General features: G+C 38.4%; 1 protein-coding gene across 3 annotated transcripts in view; it reads right to left on the bottom strand.

The window, feature by feature from the left end:
* The window catches only part of LOC110966091 (collagen alpha-1(XIV) chain-like), a 332,534-nt gene that overhangs the window by 62,811 nt on the left and 256,272 nt on the right, over positions 1-13,451 (bottom strand). The gene's annotated exons all lie outside the window — the stretch shown is intronic.

Raw genomic sequence — 13,451 nt, 5'->3', positions numbered from 1 at the left:
ATTATTATATATATCATATATATATAAATATTAAAAGCAAATAAACTATGCATATTTTTCATTTTTAATGATTTAGGACAATATAACTGCCACAATGCACACTTTTGAGACCTCTCGACTTCAAGCCGTGGTTGTGCTATTTCCATAGCGGTACAGGACTTTAAATTACAGTTTAAAATGAGTCCACAGTAAGTGAAAATGTGACAAGAATAAAAAGAACACCTATGGACTGCTTGGGGTTTAGAGGGTTAAGGAGGCTCAGATGGGATCCAGGGCTACCACAGCAAACGCATAGTCCTGACAGCGAAGCGCAGAGCCTACATGAATGCAAAAGGAGTTGGGAAGATGACACTTATAGACTTATATCTGGATATACCAAGATGACTTTCAGACTTAAGAGGAGGAATATTCTAGCGTGACAATGATCGAAAGCACACTGCCAAAATTACACAACAATTTCTAAAGATCAAAAAAGAGAAAACTACATACTGGATGTTCATTTACAACATTTAACAACATAACATTGCCTGTCTTGAATCCAATAGAACCATATTTTAAAAAGAAAGGCAGAGCAACATAACCCCTCCAGCAAAGACCAGCTAAAAGAATAGTGACTGAAAAAGGGCAAAACATCTCTACAGAAGTCAGGTATTCTCCAGGTCGAGGATTGGTGAACATATGGATCAGATCTGGATTTCAGTAATGAAATTTGTATTTGTAGTTCCTACTGTAGGGCCTGTCTGTTTAATACAGTGTATGTATACTCCTATTTTTTATTTTACACAAGACCGAATCAGTTACCATTTAAGGGATACTGCACTCATTTTTGCTGTACTCTGTAGGTTGCATAGTATTTCTCAATACAGTGCACTGTTCTGTGCATTTTCTACTTTGCCTCCATAGGTGCGCACAGTCAAAACCACTTCCCACCTGTCCAAAGATACCCGTTCAGAGCTGCAACACTGTGTCTGGCTCTCCTGTGTTTCCTGCTGTTACTGGGGATGACCTTTCTGTCCCACTTCTGTAAGAACCTCATGTGTATTTTTCATATCTTCAGTCATCTCAATTGATTGACTTGTTTTTACATCACAGCCTTGTCCGTTTTTTTTTGGCCATTTCCATGAGATTCTACACTCGTCTTGAAAAACAATCAGCTTATCAAGGATGTAGAGCTGAAGTCGCAAGCTGACAGTGAGTGTGAGACAGATGACAACAATTCAAGTAAGAAATACTCTTACTAAACTGTTATTAGATGATTTAAAATGTGCCACTAAAATACATGACTTTCTGAAGGATGGATGAAATTCAAATGTCATTGTTACTACACATCTACTGAGATGAAAACGTGGGCAGAAAGCAGAGAGGACTGCAAAGAAAAAGGAGCAGATCTGGTGGTAATAAACAACAAAATGGAACAAGTAAGTGTTTGATAAATCAAGCTATTAACCAGCATTTTTTGATGTTTGCTTGGGAATTTTTTTTAAATATTTAATAGTCACAAAAAGACTCAAAAGAGCGGTGTTCATGTGCTTTAAACGTGCAAACCTGTACATGTGAGTGTCTGTTTGTGGTGGAGCTTTTGGTTTTTGCCAGATGTGTGTTATTCAGCATAGTACAAAGTGACAAGATGAGGTAAAACATTTGCAATCACTTGATTTTCTGCATCAGTTGTGACGTACATGTACCCACTTACACTAGTGTGACTTCATGCCAGTGTAAACAATGCATTTTGTGATCTTGTACACCGGCTTGGTGGTTAACACATTTGCCTTGCAGCTAGAAGATACACGGTTCATGTCCTGGACCTTTCCCGGGATCTTTCTGGATGGAGTTTGCATGTTCTCATGGGTTTTCTACGGGTACTCCAGCTTCCGCCCACAGTCCAAAAACATTCTTAGGTTAACTGACAATTATAAATTGTCTGTAGCTGTGAATGTGATTGTTTGTCTCTATATGTAGCCCTGTGATAGGCTGGTGACCTGTCCAGGGTGCCCCTTGTCTTCCCCCTACGTCAGCTGGGATAGGCTGCCCCGCGACCCTATTGCAAAGTAATCTAGGACTAGAAAAATAATTATGCATTTATTTGTCAAATTACCAGAAATATATACATGATCTGAACAAACATGGAGATTCCTGGATCGGTCTGGAGGTGGTGACTGATGGTGATTGGAAGCAGAATTGGCAGTGGGTGGACAGATCACCGCTAACTGGTTTTACGTGAGAAACTCTTCTTTTTTTTTAAAAAAAATTCATCATATATTCGGGTGAATATCTGCACATTTTTCCATTCTTTTTGAATTCCGGCATGTATCCAAATCAGAAGAACGGAACCTGAACGGCATAATGTGAAATCTGGCTTACAGCCATGGCCATAAGTTTGGACACAAGTACCATGACGCTTGTGAATCTTAGAAAATACCACAAAATTGTCACTTACAATATAAATACCAGTCATAGCCATCAACCAAAATGAAATATATTTCATTAGGGTTGATGGCTATGACTGGTATTTATATTGTAAGTGAAAATTTTGTGGTATTTTCTAAGATTCACAAGCGTCATGGTACTTGTGTCCAAACTTATGGCCATGGCTGTATATATGAGAAGTTCAAAAGGTTGAAATCACACATGTAAGAGCTTGAAAGTTTGTTTTTTTTTGGCTTTTGTTATGTATAGGACAGTGGGGAGAGACAGGAAACATGGGTCGATGAGTGGTGGTTAGGGTTATGACTGCTGCATCGAGGACTATAGATCCTGTTTGTAGGTCGCCTGCTCAGTCAGCTGAGCTATCTGGGCGCCCTGAGAGCTTGACTTTTTTAACCACACGAGGGCAGCTATAGGCTCAAATTCATTTTCAGATTAATTGCAAATTGTGAGGGAAAAAAATCACTGGTATTAAATAATCTACTACTAAACACTCCCTCTGCAGTTTACAAACTAGCTGAAAGACAGAAAGAAACGTGCATCAGCCCGAAATTTATTCTGATGCGAGAGTTTGTGAGCACACAAGCTGCATGAAAAATCTTGTACCAATAATCTGTTGCGTTCTCTGCCTTGTGCCTATAACAGTATTGTGCTTGTTCAACAGGGCCTGGAACAAAGAAGTGAATTTAATTCCTGTGAAGGAGACCAAAGTCTATATCGATCTACAAGGAAAATGGAATAACGCCAGCAGCGGAGCCAAATACTGGATCTGTGAGAGGCAGATCTAGTGAGTCTCGAATGCACCGTGTAACTGCCACTGTTGAACTTCAGTATGAACCCTGAGTCGACTGGGCCCCCCACCAACCCGCTACCTTGTTTATATTATTTCTGATCAGCTCTGTGCAGCTTTTAACTCGAGTTTGATTGCTGTGCTGCAAGACTGTATAGAGTTAAATCAATTGTACAGCCATGGCCATAAGTTTGGACACAAGTACCATGACGCTTGTGAATCTTAGAAAATACCACAAAATTTTCACTTACAATATAAATACCAGTCATAGCCATCAACCAAAATGAAATATATTTCATTTTGGTTGATGGCTATGACTGGTATTTATATTGTAAGTGACAATTTTGTGGTATTTTCTAAGATTCACAAGCGTCATGGTACTTGTGTCCAAACTTATGGCCATGGCTGTATGATTTCCTTGGGAAGCAACTCAGTTATGGCAGTGACAGATTTTCATGCTGATCTGCCCCCTAGTAGTGAAAATATATTGCTGTTGATTGCCAGATAGTCGAGTACTTTGTTTAATTCATCATTTATCAAACCATAATAGTGAGCCAAGGCAACATAAGATGGTGTGATAAACATTTCCTGTGTTATCACTGTCAGTCTGTATATGTTTGTGTGTATAAGTGCTGATCTGCTTAATGCACACATCACTGGTGAAAAGCTCAAATTACCAAGTGCAAAGAAAAATTTACTTATTTTTGTTTTACGCTGATGTGCTTATAGTTTCTCTCACTGGTTTTATGTTTTACTTCATGAATAAATTGAATTAAAGAGTGTGTTTCTCATTGCATGCTGCTACTTCCTCTCTGCTGAGACCACAAAGAAGGTTGGGCAAGAAACATGGACAGCAGCATCGCCACAGACGACCACCTTCTTGACTTAATTGCACATTTTCCAGCTATAGTGCTGCATTAGTACACATTAGATCAGATATTTACTCTGAACCAGTTCTATCAAAAGATGGCAAGATATTGCCAAAACCTGCAAGAGTACAGCAGAGTGGGAGGAGCGGGAAGTGCACATCTACGAGAGCGTAGATGTTAAAGATTATTGCCAAGATAAGTAAATTAAGATAATTCAATAGTATAAAAAAAAAAAGTTCGTCTTAGTGCGGATGTGTGAACCCCAAGTTTACTTCAATTTTGTTATGCTCAGATTTAAAAAAAAAAAACAATAACAAAAAAAACTGCTGCCCTTCAGACATCCATGTGTTCTGTATGAGCTGTCATGGTTTCAAGCTGCAGGCAATAATTAGGGAATCTTGGGCTGTGTCCGAAATCGCATACTAACGTACTACATACTACATTCTCAATGAGTATATACTGTATACTACGTACTATAAGTATGATTAGAATGCCGACCGTTCACACTGTAGTATACTACTACGTTTCCCATAATGCATTTCAAACCTCCGACGACAAAAACCGGAAGTACACCAGGCTATCAAATATCTCGGCAGAATGCCGGCTTCAGGTCGATTTTATGCTAACAAACAGTCGCATAATTAATGTGGCAATTTCAAGCCGGCATTCCTCATGGAGTTATTAGTCAGATTGTGCGAATCGTTTCAATTGTAGCTGCAGACTACTGGAGGTAGCTGCTACTTGTTCTGTATGCAAAGCGAGCTGCTGCAACTAGCTGCTAGCATTCAGGAGGATGTTGTGAGGCGTCTGACAAATTTAAAACGTTGGTCAGAAAACGCCTATTTCTCAAATCTGTGGGGTGATTAGGAAGACTACTTAACCACATAAAATAAATTAAAAATCGCTGCGGTCCGGCCACATATCCCGCGGAGGCTTGCCTTTTGGTGGATAGCTCGCAAAGCATTATGGGGCGGTTGAGTATGACTAGTGTGGTCACCGCGCATACTTAAAAATTTTCCGGAAATAGTATACATCCGGGTATTTCTCGCGTACTCAGTCTTTTCATATTATCTAATGTGAACGCACTACATACTTATTTTGACGTCACATTTAGTATGAGTAGTACGTTAGTATGCCATTTTGGACACAGCCTTGGTGATTTCTTTTTTTGCTCCTGTCACATTCTTCTTCACTGGTGACCAATTTTTCACTGCAATATAAAGTTCTCCACCTCTACAGGAACAACACAACCATTGTTAGAAGTAACAAGGGCTCAAAGTATGATTTGTGCAGTATGACATGGTTTAAATGTCCTAAATGATAAAGAGAACTAAAAAAAAAAAACAAAAACTTTGATTATTAAAACCTCAATGTCCAACATTTTTTCCAAGTGTCTACAAGTGTAACCAACACTGGTTGCTTTCCATAAAATACAGCCATGGCCATAAGTTTGGACACAAGTACCATGACGCTTGTGAATCTTAGAAAATACCACAGAATTTTCACTTACAATATAAATACCAGTCATAGCCATGAACCAAAATGAAATATATTTCATTATGGTTGATGGCTATGACTGGTATTTATATTGTTAGAATATTATCCTGCTGAAAGAGGCCACAGCCCTCGGTGAATATTGTTTCCATTTAAGGGTGTACATGGTCTGTAACAATGCTTATGTAGGTGGTACATGCCAAAGTAACATCCACATGGATGGCAGGAGCCAAGTTTGCCGAGCAGAGCATTGGTCAAAGCATCACATTGCCTCCAATGGCTTGTCTTCTTCCTATAATGCCTCCTGGTGTCATGTGCTCCCAACATGCACCCAGCCACCCACAAGATGTAAAAGAAAATGTGATTCAGACCATCAGACCAGGGCCACCTTCTTCCACTACTCCGTGGTTCAGTTCTGGCGCTCACATGCCCATTGTTGGCACTTTCAGTGGTGCACAGGGGTCCCTGACTGATCTGCGGCAATGCAGTCCCACATGCAACAAACTGCGATGCATTGTGTATTCTGTCACCTTTCTATCAGAATGAGGATTAACTTCTTTGAGTAACAGTAGCTCGTCTGCTGGGTTGGACCGCATGGGCCAGCCTTCCCTCCCCACATGCATCAGTGAGCCTTGGCCACCCATTGCCCTGTCGCTGTTTCACTACTGTTCCTTCCTTGGACCACTTTTAATAGATACTGATAACTGCAGACCAGAAACACCCCATAAGAGCTGCAGTTTTCAAGATGCTCTGACCCAGTCGTCTAACCATCACACTTTCATCCTTGCCAAACTGGCTCAAATCTTTATGCTTGCCCATTTTTCCTGCTTCTAACACATCAACTTTGAGGACAAAATGATCTCTTGCTGCCTAATATTGTATATCCAACCCACTAACAGGTGCAATGATAAAGAAAATAATCAGTGTTATTCACTTCGTCTGTCAGTGGTCCTAATGATTTTCTAAACTTCTCACGTGAGGTCAAAAATTGGCTTTTAGAGCAACAGTTTTGCACACACTAAAATATGGAGCAGACAGTAATAGTAAAGCTGTTGCACATTATTATCTTACATTTTGACTATTCTGCATTTTTTGTGCATTTTTTTGTTCTCTATGAATTTCATGTGTATTTTATTATGAATTTTATGTTTTAATGTAATATTTGTATTGTATTCTATGTTGTATGCCATCTTTATGACTGCAATATTTTATTACCTGTTAGTGTTATGTATTTTTATTGTGCAAAGGACTGCAGATGGAAATTAGCTTCGTGCTAAATCTGGTGCAGGCATCTTTTTAATGTTACTGCACATTGTCCTTTTAAATAAACTAAACTAAACTAATGTTATGCCTGATTGGAGTATATCTGCAGATTCTAGAGGAAGCAATGGTATAGAGCTACAGCAAAGAAATTTTTAAGCAAAGGGGACTCGAATCATGAATAAAACTTCTAAATGTCTAACTCTGACACAGAGATGAGATTTTGGGGGTTTTACCAATGACTGGAGCATTGACGTGTTCTTATGTTATCGGTTCTGCTCTCAGTGCTGCAGAAATTAAGAGAGTTTCCTGTTCATGGTTGCTACATAAACACTATCTTGTGTGATTTATCTCACCAACTCAGTTGTGTATGTTCGCGACTCCCAATCTATTCAAAACATCCCCCGTCACAGCCAGTGTGTGAGCTCCATAGGATGTTATCCCAAAAGTCTTAGAGCTCTAGATATTTTTTGTAAATGCTGGGTGAGTTTTTATGTTGTTTTGATCAGGAGTGGTTCGCACCTTACATCTCTCCCATGGATGCCATTTTTACCCAGTGTCTTTCTTATTGTGGAATCATGTAGATTGCCTAACTGAGGCCAGTGAGGTCTGCAGGTCTTTTGATGTTTTTCTGGGTTCTTTTTGGACCCCTGGATGAGGTGTTGATGCGTTCTTGGAGAAATTTTGGTCAGCCGGTCGGCCACTCCTGGAAAGGTTTACCACTGTACCATGTTTCTCCATTTGTGGACAATGACTCTCATTGTGGGTCTGTGGAGTCCCAGAACATTAACAATGGCTTTGTAATGCACCACATTGAAAAATGTCAGTCACTTTATTTAGCATTGGTTCTTGAATCTCTTCTAAATGTGACAATATGTTGCTGTTTGAGATCCTTTAGCTACTTAACAATGCCTACCAGACTACCTTATGAAGCTCATCAAGAGAATGACAAGAGTGTACAAAGCAGTAATCAAAGCAGAGGATGGCTATTATGACCAATCTAAAAAATAAAACATGTTTTGACTTATTTCACAATTTTTTGTTTACTGCTTTATTTCATGTGTTCGTTCATAGTTTTGATGCTTTCTGTGAGAATCTACAATATAAATACTCATGAAAATAAAGAAAAACCATTAAATGAGAAGCTGTGCCCAAACCTTTGACTGGTAGTGTATCTAGACATAAACATATCTATACAAGTACATGAAAAATTCAAACTGATTGGAATGAAAGTGAGCAGAGCTATAGCTATGATTATTCCTGATTTATATTCAAAACTCAGCTGAGAACAAGGTTTGTGAGTTTGATCCACATTTCTCAGTTTAATCTTAGGGTTAAATGGAGAAACAAATGTGCTGCTTCTGTATCTGTATATGTGGTTTGGTTTGCTGCTACTTCCTTGATGCTGTCTGTTAAAAAGCTGCTCGACTCACAGAGAAACACCCACAGAGGAACAGGTTCAGCTTCTCTCAGCTGTCAACATGTCTGCAGATGAATAAGCACCACATTGAGAGTCTGAAAGTGAAATACAGCAGAAAGAACCGAGGCGGCCAAGACGAGAGTCAGGTGGAGATGTACAAGGATGAAGATGTTCTGATACACAGTCAGGTTGATCTGAGCCACCATGAAGTCAGTAAGTAGGAATTAAATAAATATTAAACAAGAACACTGAGACATTTGTGCATGTTTGTTTAAAATCAGTCAGTTCACTCTGTGCTATGACATGAAAATCACAATGTTGTAATTCTTAATCTAGTCAGTCCATGTCAATTCATATATTTGAGACCCAAAACACTTGTGTGAATTAATTTCCCCAACTTTTAAGAATTTCATATGTTTTCAGTCTTGAAAATTCTTATATTCTGTTAACTCTGAAGTCATGCTAAAGGTTCAATATGTCTAGAAATATAACTGTGAGAACCATGAAATTTGCTCCATGTATGAAAATGGTCAACATTTGAGGCAAAACACACAGACATGTTGTTAAATTTCAACATGAAGACAGCATGGAAGCAAACTGTAACTTTGCACATATAATGACAACATATAGACACACATACAAACATCAGTTTCGATGGTCCTATGAAAGTAGCCACATCGTCATTTTTACATGTCAAAAAAGCAAAACTCTGGAACCTTGACTTGTCATTCTTTGCACACATTAAATTGCACTGATGTCAAAAGTCGGTGAAATGTCGACCATAGACTGTATTTATACGAGGAAGTCTTGTCAAATCCATTTATATATACAGTCACATGAAATATCCCAGGTACAAATATCCTCTCATTTCTAAGGTTTGTACTTTGTTGTATTGTCAAGGACCAATAATGAAAAAAAAAAAGGCCTCGACTGGGGACAATTTTGTCATCAGTATCCTCACCAAATTTCATGGCACTTCATTATGTTTCTGGAGATACTGAACCTTCTAAATGGTGTCCAAGTTAGACACTGTTTAAAGGTGAAAAGAAAAAAATATTGGCTCTGGAAACATCGAAAATTCCTCAAATTCAGCCAAAGTCTCAGGGAAGAATTTAGTTCTGGGTACCAAACGACAAAGAAGTAAACTGTGAACCCGATATGAGTCCGTGCAGCAACACATTTCCTCAGTTCTGTCTGAAATGAGTCAGACTGATACACTGAGCAGAGGAGCACAGCTGGAGAAGGAAATTATCCAAAATTTCATCAACCTTTTTTAATAAACTGTGTCTCCATAGGACCAGTCACTGTTAAAGCTGTCAGAAGAAACCGCTGCAAACACGCTGCTTCTGCAACCACACTGGGAGCTCTGTATCTTCTCATACTGGCTGGGATGTACTTGCGATGTGAGCATTTGGTTTTAATTCTACAATTAACGTATCAGGCTCCAATTGTGCTCTGTCACTGTTTTGTTTTCGACTTTGTAATTGACACAGTCGGTCAGTGTGGTGTTTCCAGGAAAGACCTTGTGGTGCTCAGATAATGGAAAATGAAAAACCCCAAAGACTGAAATTCTAGATTCAAAGTCCAGTGCTGAAATCCTGCATAACACAGCAAGGAGCCTGACCCTGCCATCACATTACATCTGAATGATTGCATGTTGGTTTTATATCTGTCTGACATTAACTCAACTTTTTTTGTCTCCAAATTGGGAATCACCTGTTGGCCTGCTCCTCTACGTCTGACAACATCACAGAATGGAGAAATCCTGATTTAATTGCAATGAGCTGACCCATTGTGCTGATTCTGATGCTGTTGTGTGGCGAAAGACGAGAAGCAGCCTTCAAATATCACTTCAGTGCAAACTGTGCTTTCACACAAAGATCTAATTCGAGTGAATTCCCTCAATGAAATAACATTAATGTAATTTATTCACACCCTCCAATCACATGGCTCGTGGCTGGTTTACTACACAAAGACAGGCTGTGGAATGAGCTCAGAACTGCACGATAAGCACTAGGGAATGACTGATTGATTGTTGATGATTATTGGTGGTCGAGAAAGGCTGACAATACTTGGACTTGATATACAGTACATTACATGTAATGTTTTAACAGCATGTGATAGCAGGAATGTGTCATTAATAACTAGGCGTAGTCATTAGTAAGAGTCCCCATAACAGAATATGTAAAATAGGAATTAAAGATAAATACTAAATAGATACTGTACACTGTAGTGGCATTCCAAAGGTTTTTTTTGATTGATTTATTGAAAATGGTGCAAGACTTAATATTCCAGTAAAAAAAAAAAAAAAAAGTCCATGATAAGTAAAATGTAACAGAGTAAAAAATGCCCAGAATGTGCTTGGAGTTCAGATGGTTTGGATAGATGTATTTTGTTTTCGGTCTAGTCTAGGGTGCATAAAGTTGCAGTGTGCTCTGTACTGTCAGATTCTGGCACATAAAACTTGAATTCTGGCAAAAACCAAGAGAAATCTTTAAATGATTCAACTGCACCTTGTTAATAAACCTGTTCATTTTCTTGACACAATGTGTGGTAGCTGGAGCGACTGTTATAAGTGTGTTTTTAAAAGAGAGATAAGTGATGTATAACAGTGTTTGATGCTTGTGGTTTTCTGTGACTTCCTCATTGCCATTTGCTGAAAGCTGATAGACAGAAAGAAACAGAGAGCAAGACGTGGCCTAAATTAAGTTCATTAGGTTTTTATAAGTCTATATGTCTATAGGTATTTATCCTGTAGATATGCAAGTATGTTGAGTCATGAAAAACATTTACCTACACTTGTAAAGACTATGTATATCATGGAAGTCTTGACTTTACAATAAATTCTATAACTCCGATGTTGGAATCACTGAAACAAATGCAATGCCACAAAAATACCATCATGCAATTTGGTTCTTTCATACATTTATAGCAGGAAACAGTAAGCCTGCCTGTTTCCAATGACGATGTAACGGAACTAAACAGTGCACTAAATCTCCAACATCCAACACAATTGTGTATAAATGCAGAATCTCAGATTACGACATTATATGACGTTACACAGCACTGATCTCAGTGCTATGACTGCTGAACTGAAAGCAAATGGCAGCACAGTTGAGTTGAGTTCAAAAGAAGCTCCACAAGTATTTCTGTAAATCTTTCAAATGCTCCACAAGTACATTTATATCAGCCTCATCATTTACTTGAACTGCCACATTCAGAAGACAGACAGGATAAACAGCGTTATGGCAGCTGTTTATATCTGACACTGCAGAGTAAAACCAACATCCAGCAGCAACATGAATCTTCTTATCAGAAAAGTGATGACATGAAATGTCTGCACATATTTAGCAATGAAGCCCATTTGTGGAGGTGTCTGCTGCAGTTTGAGTCCTCCGTCTTCACTTTCAGCACTGCACATCATGGTGGCAATCCAAAAGTTACTAGGTGGGTTCAATGGAAATGGTAACTGAGTAGCACCAATGGTTGAAGAAGTACTCCTACAGCAATATAGAAATACTCCATTACAAGTTTAAGTCCTGCATGAAAAGTAAAAGTCTGGGTTTAGAACCTCTGAATGACACATTATTATTTCTGCAAGATTATTAGTAGCAGCATGTTAATGTTGCAGCTGCTGCAACTTTTTTTATATCAAGTTTTATATATCAGGACAGCAGATAAATCTGAGGGGCTCCTCACATAATTAATGGGAAATTCAATCTTCCAGTACTGGTAACATTGTGTGAAAAATCATCATATTGTACATGACGTCTTCTGTCCTATAAGATTCTGGCGCACAAAACTTGAATTCTGGCAAAAATGAAGAGAAATTTTCAAATGAGGCACCCATATCATGTTAATAAACCTGTGAATTTTCTTGATACAAAGAGGAATAGCTGTTACTACTGTGTTTTTCAAAAGACAGATAAATGATGTGCAACAGTGTCTTTATAAGTGTAGATGTCTAAAGGTATTCGAGTCGCACCAAATTTGAGTTAAAATATAAGATGTGTTTAAGTCCATCTCACTTCCAACTGCTGCAATTTCAGGAGCCCTTGGCAAAACCTTTGTGAGCACTGGGTATCCATTTGCATCATTATTTGAAGAAAACTGATGGCGACTCTGTTTTTAAACATGTAGTGAGTGGAACCAATCTACAGATTAAATGTTTTTTTTTTTTGTCCGTGTTTGTGTGTTTGGGCAGTGAAAAATAGGTGACAAGAAGAGCTAAAAAAAATGACAAGGACATTGTGATTTTAGAAAAAGTTTGTCTGTCCACTTTGTGGCGCTTAGCCTGTTCTTGATGGCAAAGACCTGGTTTTTCTTGATCTCTCTCTTGGGATTGATGCATAATTACGGCCAAAATGATGCTCAATATCAAAATACTTATTATTTATCACAGTTATTAGCTGATTTTAAGAGCATTTCCACATTTAACCCTCTGATTGTGATCTGCAATATAAAGTCCTGCACCTCTATGTAAACAGCACAACCATGACCAAAACTAGAAACATATAGTCAATGTGAAAAACATTTTTTACAGATGTCTACAGGTGTTATTAATACTGGAACAAAAGGGGGCTCGACATGCTATAGATATATTCTATATTCTCATCTCCCATGTGCTCTGTGTAAACACCGCCTGCAGTTCAGCCTAGTCCAGCCGAAAAGCCTCACAGTTTTTTACATGACTGTTGGTTGCAGTTGAATAGGTTGAGGCTTTCAGGTTGAGAAATGTGCTGCAGTACATTTTTCTCTAAATTTTAAATGAGACATGTAAAGAATGTTGTTCTTACTGATCCTTCCTTACTGCGCATCACTCTTTCCTGAATGATTGTGATTGTGATCATGGCATTCCTGATACAGAGTGCTTGTTTATTAGTAAAAGTCATTGTGTTATCTGTTTTATAACACTGTATGATTTGCTGTACATGTAGTCTGTTTTTATTGTTTGTCTTATCTGTATGTCATCTCTTAGCCAGGTCGTTATAATAAATGAGAATCAGTTCTCAACTAACTTACCTGATTAAATAAACTTTAGACCAAGTCCAGATCAAAAGCCAGTGAGCTTAGGTGGGATTAATCTGGAATAGATTGTTGTACAAAGGCTAAAGACTCTTTAAAAGCATAATTTTTGATATGGAAAACCATTATTTTTGATGTTAGAATGTAAATGGCTGTGGCTCAGGCTTTA

The sequence above is a fragment of the Acanthochromis polyacanthus genome, chromosome 11, assembly GCF_021347895.1.
Source record: "Acanthochromis polyacanthus isolate Apoly-LR-REF ecotype Palm Island chromosome 11, KAUST_Apoly_ChrSc, whole genome shotgun sequence".
Classification (NCBI taxonomy): Eukaryota; Metazoa; Chordata; class Actinopteri; family Pomacentridae; genus Acanthochromis; species Acanthochromis polyacanthus.
This window is presented reverse-complemented; position numbering and strand designations above follow the sequence as displayed.